Source organism: Prionailurus bengalensis, chromosome B2, assembly GCF_016509475.1.
Source record: "Prionailurus bengalensis isolate Pbe53 chromosome B2, Fcat_Pben_1.1_paternal_pri, whole genome shotgun sequence".
Lineage (NCBI taxonomy): Eukaryota > Metazoa > Chordata > Mammalia > Carnivora > Felidae > Prionailurus > Prionailurus bengalensis.
Genome location: NC_057349.1, coordinates 97,933,596 through 97,946,062, shown reverse-complemented (window position 1 = coordinate 97,946,062; position 12,467 = coordinate 97,933,596). Strand labels below are relative to the sequence as shown.

Here is a 12,467-nt window from a genome sequence, read left to right as displayed (position 1 = left end):
TACAGTATTTTTTAAATTGTGGTAAACTATATATAACAAAGTTTTCCATTTTAACAAAAAAAATTTTTTTAACGTTTATTTATTATTGAGAGACAGAGAGTCACAGAGCGTGAGCAGGGGAGGGGACAGAGAGAGGGGGAGACACAGAATCCGAAGCAGGCTCCAGGCTCTGAGCTGTCAGCACAGAGCCTGACGCAGGGCTCGAACTCACAAACCGTGAGATCATGACCTGAGCCGAAGTCGGTCGCCTAACCGACTGAGCCACCCAGGTGCCCCATTTTAACAATTTTTAAGTTTACAGTCCAGTGGCATTAATTACATTCACAATGTTGGGCAACCATCACCAGTGTCTACTTCTAAAGGGTACCATTTTTTGCTCTTGCACTCTTTTCTCCCTCTCTCTCTCTCCCTTTCTTCTTTCCTTTTTTGTCTTTAAGTAGAGAAGGAAGTGCATCTCCCCCAAGCTCTGGCTTCTCCATGCATGTGAATCTCCACTGCACTGCTTCACTTTCCATTCTTCTACTGAACCAACAAAGGCCAAGACTTGAAGGCAAGATGCTGACTTGATCATATGTGAATTTCTGCAGCTCCCAAGTCTCCATGATGCAGAGAGAACATACTGCTTCTGGGACATTTCTGATGCCGAGCTCCTCTGTCCAAAAGGGAACTGCTTGAGGGCAGGGCTATGTATCTTCAGTCTGAACCCCTAAATTTATTAATGCCTGCTGAATGGCCTTTGGGGCCCTGAAGCTCTCCCCTCTACTGTGTGGCACAGATACAAGCATCTACAGAGATTCCTGAAGGAATTTCTTCCCAGCTGAATGTCAGATTTTGACCTTTCTTCTCTTCAACATCTTTACTTGCCTCCTGTTACTTCTTACCTGTCCTAACTGGTATGAGAAGAGAACATTCCGGAAATATAGTCTAGTTGGATGTTAATGTGGGCTCAGCATTTTGATGCTCTGCTCTGTGGCTGATGGGGGAAGGTGGGTCTTTGGTGCTGGATCCTTATTTCTGGGTTCTGGGTTGGGGGGGGTGGTGCACTCCCTCCTGTCAATCTACTCGGAGGGGGAGAGAGGGAAGAAGGATGGTGGCTTTCCAGAAGGGAAAGCACCGTTCTCAAGCAGAGCCTCGAAGTCTCTCTGCACAGAACTCACTTGTGAACCTGTCTGGAAGCCTCCCAATAAGCCCCCTGCCTGCCAAAAGCCATCCTTTGGGGGATGTCATTACTGCCATTCACCGTGCATACGGACAATCAACAGCCGAGTCTCTTGTGAGGATCTTTTGTGTAATTAAATGTACTAGCCTGACAGCCCCCAAAAGAGGGGGTAATATCTCCTAGATGTAAAATGGCTTTTCTCTAATCCTGAATGATGGCATGCTGTTGCTAGGTGCCTATTTTTCTGCCTTTCAAATATAAAGTGACTAATGGGGTATATTTCATAACACATCTGCAAGTATGTAGTTATTCTTATACTTCGATGCCCTTTAAAATATTATTATCTGCCAACACTTGGACTATGTGCTGGTATGCAAATTAGACATAATAAAGGAAGAAAGGAGAAGTTCCTTGCTTTTGAAAAGTCATATTTATAAGGTTAACAAGATTTATATATTACATCAGGGAACCGGGGTTAGAAAGCAAGACTTTTTAAAATGTAATGGTTGGCGACAATAAAGATTCTCTGGTGTTTTTCCCTGTACGAGATCAAAACTTTTCATCTCTGCTGAGGCTTAATGAGATGAAAAAAAAAAAAAATCCCACAAAATCAAAACACATAGAATCTAACTTCAGGAACAAGGCAGACATTCTAAGTTGAATGTTTTTGAGTGGCAGGCCCAGGAACAGAAGCAGTGTTTTAAAAACATAGGACTTTGCCTTTAAAAAATCAAGTTAAATTAATTATTTCAATGAGTTACCCATTTTTTTTTTGATAAAAGGGAAAATTTCAACCAGGAAAACTCAATCTAATAAAAGAAAATACACCAAACAGTGGGAACAATTTACAAATATATATATATATATATATATATATATATATATATATATATATGTCTTTTGTTGAATTACAAACTACTTTATAAATAAACAGGAAAACTGAACTCAGTCTCTCAAATAATGGGGTATTAGGATTTTGCATATATTCTGATTATAGGGAACCACCTCTGCCTTGGAGCATGCATCTATTTAGTATTAAGACAGAAGCACAGGGAAGTTTATACTTGCTAAAGAATCAGATATCAACAACATATACTCAACACCAATGATTAAGTTATTAGCAATGACTCCAAAGGCACTTTGGGATCTTGCAGCAATTGGGACCATTATTACAAACATGAAGATCTCTCTGTCTTTGTAGTCACACACCCATGAAGAATAATAGAGTTCCAGTTGGTAGGATGTTGCGATAATCAAATTTAGATGTTTCAAGAGGTTTCAAGAGGCCAGCATTTGGTATATCCACCTAGCATACCCAGAAGAGTGTCAAGGCCAGACCAGTTTTGCTCCTTCCCGGGTATACCTGGGCACATGGTACATGCTGGGTAAGTGTTCGATGAATAAATATTATGAATGAATGGATTAATGAATAACAGAAAGTTAAATTGGAATGCTTCTGTGGTTTGAGAATTTCTGCTGATACCCAAAGCTGAGATGGATAATAGGTGACCCCATATTCTAAAGAGAGATGCAGCCTTCATCCCTGCAAGACTTGTTAAGAGCTGGCCGAAACTGGGGCAGGGCACCTGGTTGGCTCAGTCGGTTGAGCATCTGACTCTTAATTTTAGCTTAGGTCATGATCTAGTGCATGGGATAAACCCCCACGTCGAGCTCTACACTTACAGCTTAGTCCCTGCTTGCTCTCTCTCTCTCTCAAATAAATAAATAAACTTAAAAAAAAAAAAAAGAGTTGACCAAAACAATAGATGTGAACCTAGATGTAGTTTTGGATTGAATGTAAGGGAGTTCTAGTAAGAAGTATCATGGCTTTATTTCCTTTTCGTCTCATTGGAGGAGGGGAGGGAGTGCTTGTCCTATCATTGAGTCAAGTAAAGATGGCCCTAAAAGGACCATTCAGAGAATGGGGAGTGTGCCAGGAGCAGAGATTAAAATCTCTGGTGGATGCTTGCTGAACTGCATGGCCTTGTAGGCCTGCCCTGGCTGCCACCATCTTTGGGAACAAAAAGTTCTCAGACGAGGCCTGCACTTCCAGAATTTGCTGGGACAACAGGTGAAAAACTTCTCTGTGGACGACGTGGACCCTGTCATTGGTAGCTAGGCTTAAATCCTCTTAGTAGGACCAGCCAGTGGCCTTACTGCCAGAGAGAGGTGAACCTGGCATTAGATGGCCATGTGGAGTATCCCACTGGCACTGGAACCGGGGTGGAGTCATAAGAGTCAGCCAGAGGGGCATCATTCCGGGTCCAGACACTTCAAGACATAGGCCCTGGGTTGGGTGGGACAGGTCCATGGGGCCCATTAAGGTGCCTTTCGAGAGAGAAAAGCAGTATCTGAGCATCTGTATTTAGAGGACACCAACGGCTAGATTACAGCAGGCCCAGCTAAGTAAAAAGACCATTTGCTTCTTTTCCTATTCTCCCCACTCTCTCCCCTGCCTTGGGGAGTCAGGAGCAGCTAATGAATGGCGAGAGATAACACAAAGATTAAAGACCGGCTGTGCAAGCTTTCTGAGGTTGGGTCAGGCCTGAGCTGGGAGAGAGCAAGGGACTGAAAAGTATGGGATCTGCCTGGGATGCTGACCAGTGGAAGATCAGACAGAGCAGTTTGGAAGGACAGTGATGAAAGAAAAAAAAAGAAGAAGCTGTTTCCCGTTAACCCCATCAAGTCCAGCCCATTTGATATAATAGTTATAAGCAAATGGAAGGATGCATGCATGCATGAACGAAAGAAAGCATCTCTAACTTGGTTGACTCTATGGCCACCATCAAGTGCCCTGCTCAACCTATATCCAGACAGCATCCTCCCCTCAGCTTCAGGCAAAGGACAGGAGATGACCTCTCCACAAACTTTGAGATGTGGCCAGGAAAAGTCACCAAGTCAGTGACTCAGGGAAGGCTGACTGACTTCTCCCAGGTGCACTGTGGGTTGATCATTCACCACCACCTTATCAAACACTGTAACTGCTTAGTGTGACTTTGGCCCCAGTGAGAAACGACTTTCAGCAGGTAAGTTAGCAAAGTGCCCATGTGTGACATCGCCTTACGTCGGGTGCACTTTGCTCAGGACAGTCTCTGTACAATAGGCCTGACAACCCTATAAGAAGTGTAGTAACCTCCTCCCTGGGGCTCTGCGTGTTGTGGAGACCAATCCCATGTGAGAAGGGCAAATGGTTCCCGCTTTCACCATTGCTCCTTAACGAGCACGGCACAGGTTCTTTTGCAGAGGGGTCAGTGAAATTAAGCAGGCAAGAAGGTCCCTTCTAAGGCCGCTATTTAAGTGCAGGGCTCACGGTGGCCTCCATGGCATCATCCCCACGTTTCTTTGTAACCTAACTGCCTTGCCCTGGAGCTGACCCATCATTCTGGCTCTTCTTCTAGGACAGAAGTTTTCTTTTATTCATAACCCTACCCTAAGCGCCAGGCACAAAGTAGACCCTCAATAAGTGCTAGCTCAGCGAATGAACGGGATTCGTTCTGATAGGTCTCCCCTAAGACAGGTGGAGTTACAGAGCACACCCATATTCCAGGGGGAGTAGCTGAGGCACAGACAGACAGGTGGGGTGTTTTGGCCAAGGCCCCAGATGAAGCAGGAGGGCAGGGGAGACTAGAATATGTGGATGGGCCTTGAAAAATAACTATGAAGATAAGTGTCTCAGTAAACACAAGCCAAAAGCTTGTTGCCTGGAGGCCAGGGCCCTCTACCAGAGCACAGATTCTTAGCACAGAGCCCCCAGACAGTTATAATGGCACGCCACCTCTGTTTAATGACATTTCACAAATTACCAAATGCTTTCCTAGCCACAGACTGTCTTACTCTTCCCAGCAATCTGGAGGGAGGTAGAGCTGACATTATTATCCACATTTCACGGGCCCAGAGAGGTTTAAATGGTGTCTTTAAGGACACACAGCTAGTAAAGGAGGAAGTCTGATGACCTCGTGGGTCAGCTTCTCACCAGACCTGGTCAGACCCAACAGGACGAGAGCATAGGGCACATCGCAGGCCCCACTGGTTGCCCTTTCCGGTTACAGGCCAGTGTTGGGTCTCCCCCATTTTAGGAGCCCTTCGAGTCTGCCCCTTCAGGAGCACAGCCAGGCAGTGCCCCCCTTCCCAGCGAGAGCTGCACTTGGTCCCTCCTCCTGGCTCCCTGTCGTAGCCCAGGAGCCTGTTTGCAGAAACTGGTTCCAAGCCGGGCCTCCACAGCTTGCGCTGTGCCTGGGCAGGACAGATTGCTGGGACGCGGAAGTGGCTCTGGAGCCAACACACTTGCCGTATGGGAGAGGCTACTGTGCCAACACTGTCATTTTCCACTCCAAAATGTCAGGTGAGGAGTGACACGGGCAGCATTCTCCCCTTGGTGCCTCAGATGCACATGCTTTTGTTTCTCCCCGCAACAGCCCATAGGATCGCCTTCTCTTCGGAGGAGCGTCTCAGCATAAAAACAGTTCCCGAAATTTGGCATAGTCAGGGGTCTCATTTGCAAAGCTGGGACGGCTTTCGAGGTTTTGTTCAGACTGTTTAAAAAAGATGCCAAAAGATGTCTTTTTTATGTTCAGTTGGCTTCATCTTTTAATGTCAATACCAGCTTAATGCTGAAGGTAACAAATGGCAGGCCCGGTTAATTTTTAAAAGGAAATTTAGGGGGAGGCCTGAAATTACTTTGTGCTTGTTTGTTTTTTAATGACCACGCATATTTAGACAGACGGAATGTGGCAAAATAAACAAATAAGTAAATACAAGTTCAGAGACTTTGATTTACTGAAACTCATTTTGAAAGCAAGAGGAGCCGTGAAAGGCAAAACTTGCACTCAAATTCAAACAGTTTCCAAGGAAAATTCCCGTAACCTTGAAGAATAATAAAGGCTCACGGATATATTTGGAATTTCTGAATGGTAGGACTGTTTCCCGAGAGCATTTTAAACATCCCAAGTGAAAAATGAGAACAAGGCCTAAATTGTTTGGTAAAGAGCAAAGAACCCTTTGGTTTAAGAAAAAGAGAGGGAGATTGTAAGTCAAAAATGCTGTAAAGGCCTGGAGCTTCGCATGAAATATGGACGACGGTAGTTTTGTTTTTTGGTGGGTTTTTTTTTTTTTTTTTTTTTTTTTTTTGCCAGAAAACTTTTTACTCAATGCAATATGCAAAGAATGTATATTACGATCTTTAAAAAAAAGCAAAATCCATTTCATGCCATCTTGCATCCTGTGAGTTTTCCCTTTGCTTTTTAGTCCCGCACAGGGTGTCAGGATCTGGGGCTCTGCTGGCCATGGTGGGGGTGGGGGGTCCTGCCAGCACACACAGCCACGCCCCCTCTTGCATCTTTGTAGGACTCCAGGCATCTGTAGTTAACAGGCTCATCCCTGCCCACAGCCCTGCCAATCTTGAGGTAGCTAAGATTTTTCTGCCATTATCATTTATTCTCTCCGATCTCCTAAGCCCCTCAAACCTTAAAGTTGGCCATTACCCTGGACCCTAAGTACCATTCACACGGGGAACACATGATAGCCTGAGGACACTGCCTGCCCTCAAGCGGCTCATCCTCCACTGGCATGGATAGATGTCATATGATGCACCTAGACAGTGAAGTAATAGCCAACATCATATGACAAATATACTAAAGTCCGAGCACGCAGAGATTGTTAAGAAGAGAGCAAGTACTTCCTTCTGAAAGGGCTGGGGAAGACCTCATTTAAACAGCGGGTAGCAAAGGAAAACTGAGAGGTGGCTGGGGCTCTGACGGGGAGAGCAGGTATTAGGAACAGCAGCCCAGAGCCTGAGGGTGGCCATAACAAATGAGCTACGGGAGGGGCTGGGGAGGGAGGTTGGGGCCCTGCCATGGGAGGTTTTGAACACTACGATGAAGACTCAAGAGTTGATTCTGGAGGTGAAGGGAGGCCAAATTTGGGGGAGCAGAAGAATTATGAAGTGCTCAGGGCCCTTGGGTGGGCTCAGGGGAGCCAGGAGAGCCTCTGTCTACGGTATGTGTGGGTGAACACAAAGGCAAGTCTATAGCTTTCCCTGGCTTCTCAAAAGGCCTCCCTGTTCTGAGGCCACATTCCAGGGCCAGGCTTCAGAAGAGTCTCACTACCACCCTCTTCCCCCGCTCCCCATCCTCAGCCCAGATGAGGGGCACAAAAGTCACTTCATGCCCTCCCTCCTTGGACATGTATTAGCCATGAAAATAAAGACCTGGGGGCATTCCAGATGCAGGTGGCCCCATTGGGCCTCTGGGACTTCCTGGGTTTCCAGACTACCCAAGGGTGTTTATTTACACCACATTTTAATGCCAAACGAATGGAGAATTGCCGAATAACTTCTGCCACAAGGTTCAGATTTCAAACTTTCCCCCTTTGGCAACATCATCCTAATTGTTTAAAACGAAGCAACAGACTCCACCATGATTTCCAGTTCCTCCAGCAGCTCCGAACCAGACCCTAGCCTCTCCTCCTGCCCTTGCCCTCACCACCACTAGCTTGCAACCGACAGAAGTCCATCAGGCCTTTTGGATTTTTCTTTTCCTGAGAGTAAATGGGCCTCCTCCCCTTCACCCTGCTCCTCTCAAGCTCTTCCTCAGCTGGCCAGGCTGTAAATCCTGTCTGCAGATCCCCTTGCTCTATAGACCCACAGTAGTGATGGACTTCTCCAGAACAAAGCCCACGCCCCACCTGAGATTAATTTTGGCTGTTTTACTACAACCGCTACCCATTGTTGCAAACAGCATACACATTTGTTCTTTAGAAGACCTCTGCCTCTAGAGCTGTGGGCTAAGTATCCCCGGGCAAGGGCCACCGGAAATGGGAAAGAGGTGCCACAGAATCTAGGGGAGGATAAAAGGGGCATGTTTTAGATTCAAGCCAAAGACCCCACAAAGACTGGAAAGAGAAGGGACTCATCAAAGTGCAGCTTCCAGAGTGACTTGGCTGATTTTAGGAGTATGGAGGTTAGAAGGCTGAAACACCATTCAGAAATCTTGGGTTTAAAACATGCCAACTTAACCAACAAGCATCTTATTACTATGTGCATGTGTATGTGCACCTGTCGGCAGGTGCCATTTCTGCCTTGAGAGCCACAGTAGATGCCTTTCCTCTCCCTCACTTGACTATGACCTTGCAAGGTGTGGGTGCCAAGTCACCAGGGCACTTCTCTCCCCGACACACACAGGCCTGAGTATGGGCCTTGCATACAGTTGAGGACAGTAACCATGTGCTAAAGAGAATTTGCTCGTTCAAATATTTGTTGAATCCTCGTTATGTACTGGACGCTGCCTCAAACCCTGAAGACAGACTTAGGTAAATCAAGCCCAGTCCCTGCACTCCAGATGGCTCTCTAATCATGTCAGAGATGAAGAGGAGAGCTAACGTTGAGATAAAATGACCTAAGATCTTCCACAAAGGAGGAAGTAAACAAATGAGCAGGCATAGAATGCATCTGGAAAATTTTGATTGGCAGGGCAAAAAAACTGCTCATGCTACCTGGGACTGGGGGCAAGGACCTATTCTACTTACTTCCCCCTTTTGGTAGAGCCAAAGGGAAAAGAGAACCACATTCTAGCCCCAACAGGAGAATGTTTCTGGACAACAGCCCCTTCCTCTCTCCCATATCATCTCTGTGGCTCTGGCAGTCGGGACACTCACCATCATGGTTTTGCTCAGAAGCACAGAAAGGTCAGGACAGTCCAGTGTCCTGGAGATAGGTGCACTAGGATGAAGAAGACAGGAGGAAGTTCATTGGCAGAGAAAATTCAGAGGCCCAATGGCAAATTTTTAGAACGTTCCCAAGGTTAAATACACACACACACACACACACACACACACACCTATCTGTCTGCCTGTCCGTCCGTCCATCCATCACTTTTTGCTTTTAGAAGTAAAAATAAAAAGAAACTAGAGAACTAGAGTATTTGACAGGTAGGAAGAATTGGGGCAGGGGGTAGAGCTTCCTACTTTAATATAAACTAAATTAAGGACCACAGTTCTCTTCTCATACTCTCCCTGGAAGCACATCTCCCCCCACCCCCACCCCACTTTACTCTTCTTACAAAAGTCCCTGGCCTTTATGAGAATAATAAAACAAAACACACATTACACAAATCTGTACAATCCCATCTAATTTGAGTTTCTGAGTAACTACCATCAGTCCTACACTCGTCACCACACCCCCCTTCCCTGAAATACTTTCTAATTTTAGCGCTAAGAGCTTGGAACTTGACACTGGATATGTTTCCATTTACCATGAAAGGCATGTTTCTCCACAAACAACTGGAGGGCAGGCTTGGAAAACAGGTTTAAAGACCAGACTTGTGGAACTCTGGCATGGCAATTTTCTGGAAACGTCTACCATCTCACCAGGAGGCAGGAAGCATCAAGACTGAATATGAGTTCTGGCTTCTTTCAAGTGAAATGATTTAATTTTAAGAATTTCAATTCATAAAATAGCCCCAGCTAATTTCCCAAGGAAAATGAACATACTTTGTTTCCCATTCGTTCTTTAAGCAATATTTGAGCCATGCAAAGAATTCATACTGAGTTACCTTAGAAGACTTAATTGGGCAATGCCCCCAGTGTCTTTGAAAGAATATAGAATGGTGAAAAAAAAAAAGCAAGTTTGATAGGGATATAAACTTTTGTGATTTAGAAATTAGAAATCAGTTTCGCCGCCCTGATATTCACAAACAAAAAACAAACAGGAAGAAAATTCTTTAGCATGCGATAGTTCATTTCCATAGTTGTATAAATTTATAGAATTAGCTATTTCTACAGAAGGAAAAGCAAAGTCTTCATTTGTGAAGCTGATATTTTCATACCTACATGGATGTCCTCTTTGCCCAAAATGTAAGTCAGCTCTTTTTATTGCCACAGACATACCCAAACTATCAATATTTCCTGTTAACCATCACCTTATAAAAGTCAGAAAGCATGATGATTGTAATTAAAAAAAAAAAATCACACAAGACTCCTACCTGTTCAGTCTCCCTGTCACCCTCTTCTCACCTGCCCACCCCCTTCATCATCACCTGTCTGCCCAGGTGGGCAGCACGTCTCCTGGGACACAGGCCCCAGGCACTTGAGCTGCTTTTCTTTCCATTCCAGAGCTGCTACCGGACAAAGAGCACTTTTCTTCCTCCATGACCAGCTTCTGGGCAAGGCACAGTCTCCCTAGCAACTCCTTTCTGCCTCATTCCTCAAAACAAGCAAATCAGCAATAAATTCCCCATTAAAGAACTTACAGCTAATCCCGCTGTGGAAATTGATGGTGGGCGCCCAAAGTAACAAGCATGAGGAAGCCACAACAGCTTAAGGAATCTCCTCAGCTCTCCAAGGCATGTCCCTGATTGGAGCCTGACTTTTTCCTTTTTATGCAGCCTCCAGGAGTTTCTTTCAGGTGGTGTTGGGTGTTGGGCAAACCTGTGGAATTGGAAGCCAAGTTAAATTTGATCTGGCTTCCCTGCTGGAAAAATTGAGCAGGAGAATTCTTGGCCATTGTCTAAGGCACACCTACCCAGGATGCTAGATACTTCTGCACCTTCATCTGGAGCCCACAGCAGACCCAAAGAAACAATCACAGATCTGTTTCCTACGGAGTCTGGACAATGCCCCAGAATCCCTCTTAACAAGTGCTATAAGTGGCCACGAGCAGCTCTTTAGATTTGGCACATAAGGGGCACCTGGGTGGCTCAGTCATCTAAGCGTCTGGCTCTTGATTTCAGCTCAGGTCATGATCTCATGGTTCATGGGTTCGAGCCCCTCACCAGGCTCCGTGCTAACAGTGTGAGTCTGCTTAGGATTCTCTCTCTCCCTCTCTCTCTCTCAATAAATAAATGAACTTTAAAAAAAAGTATAAGGCATATGAGTTAAACTTCTTTTTCCTTCCTGTCCCACCCTCTCACATACCCTAGGTGTTCCGAGTGAGAAACATTCATCAGCCAGTTACAAAGACTGCATCCACCTTGCAGTAAAAGCTTGGCTTCTTTGCCTCTTATCTTAAGGGTCCGACAGATAGGCATTTGTCTTTCTTGTCCCTACTCCTCTGCCAGGGTGCATCCGGCCTGAGGTTCTTAGCAAATCTTAACATTTACCAAGTTAGTGCATATGAATTAGTCGGGGACTAACTACCTGCCTATAAGATGGGTATTGAGGAGGGCACCTTTTGGGATGAGCACTGGGTGTTGTATGGAAACCAATTTGACAATAAATTTCATATATTGAAAAAAAAAAGAACTTTGAGACATTTGGTCTCAACGTGAAAAGGGAGCCCACCTGATGCAGAAGGAACGGTTTATTCAAATTCAAGGAGAAGACAGCTGTGCCCACTTCCTGTTGGAGTCTCATCAGAAGACCTGGAGACCTGGTGAGTCAGGCTCCTTGCTGGTATGAAGGGTTAAGGAAGTGATTAAGGTGGTGAGTTTCCTTCACACTCCTGGCCTCCAGTGCAGCCGGTTGTGGGACACTTGGAAGAAGTTAAAGCAGAGTATGCACATTCAGTTTATTTTATTACAGGCAAATGGCTGGGTTGCAGAAACTTGGAGAGATCTACAAAGCGGCTTCCTCAGATCCAGGTCTTGTTAGCATTAACGTGCTCTGATGTGGCTCACAGGGTTGTACCTGCCTACAATGATATAAATTAGCTGAGCACGTGGAATTGACACCGCCAGGGGAAAGCGAGCATTTCTAATGTGAATGTGGGAGTATATAGGTTTCCACATTCACGTGGGCATGTGGTTTGGAAAGCAAACAGAAACAGCCTTTCTTTCCCATTCCTGAACTGTTTTGGGTGCCACAAAGTGACAGGTTCGAACCACTGCAGAGCTATTTGGTAGAAATGAAGTCACAATTTAAGAAGAGAGTCAAAGATTAAGTGATGTGAATCATGCGTAAGTTTCTCTCCCCGCCTCTGGAGTTTAAACTTGGGGGTGTGGCTGAATTATCAAGCATCTGCCCCATGAGGATGACTCAGTTTCATTGGATTGACCACCTAGAGGAGAGGATAGTTCCAGAAGCTTGGAGATACATCGGAGAATAAACAGTACTTGAATTGTCTGCTATGAGCCAAACTCTAAGCCTCACGTATACCATAAATCAGAATGAAGTTAAAAGTCACCACTAGTAATAGAAATCTACCTTCAGAATTGAGACTGAAGGTATTTTTATTGTATTTTTACAATACAATGTATGTATGTATTTTTCAAAAAATACAATGAATGTATTTTTACTGAATACATCCCATAGTTCTTGAGGATAGTTTAGTCTTCTAAATACCAATAATCTCTTGGCCACATCTGATTCAAGACTAATT

The 12,467-nt window shown here is 45.0% G+C and overlaps 1 long non-coding RNA gene across 1 annotated transcript; it reads right to left on the bottom strand.

Annotated features, from left to right (window-relative positions):
• Positions 1–286: 286 nt before the first annotated feature.
• Positions 287–10,701, bottom strand: LOC122489839. The gene is made up of 3 exons (XR_006299021.1): positions 10,402–10,701; positions 8,810–8,873; positions 287–1,061 (listed from the first exon to the last, which is right to left on the bottom strand). It is a non-coding gene; the product is annotated as an uncharacterized LOC122489839 (long non-coding RNA).
• Between the last annotated feature and the right edge of the window lie 1,766 nt (positions 10,702–12,467).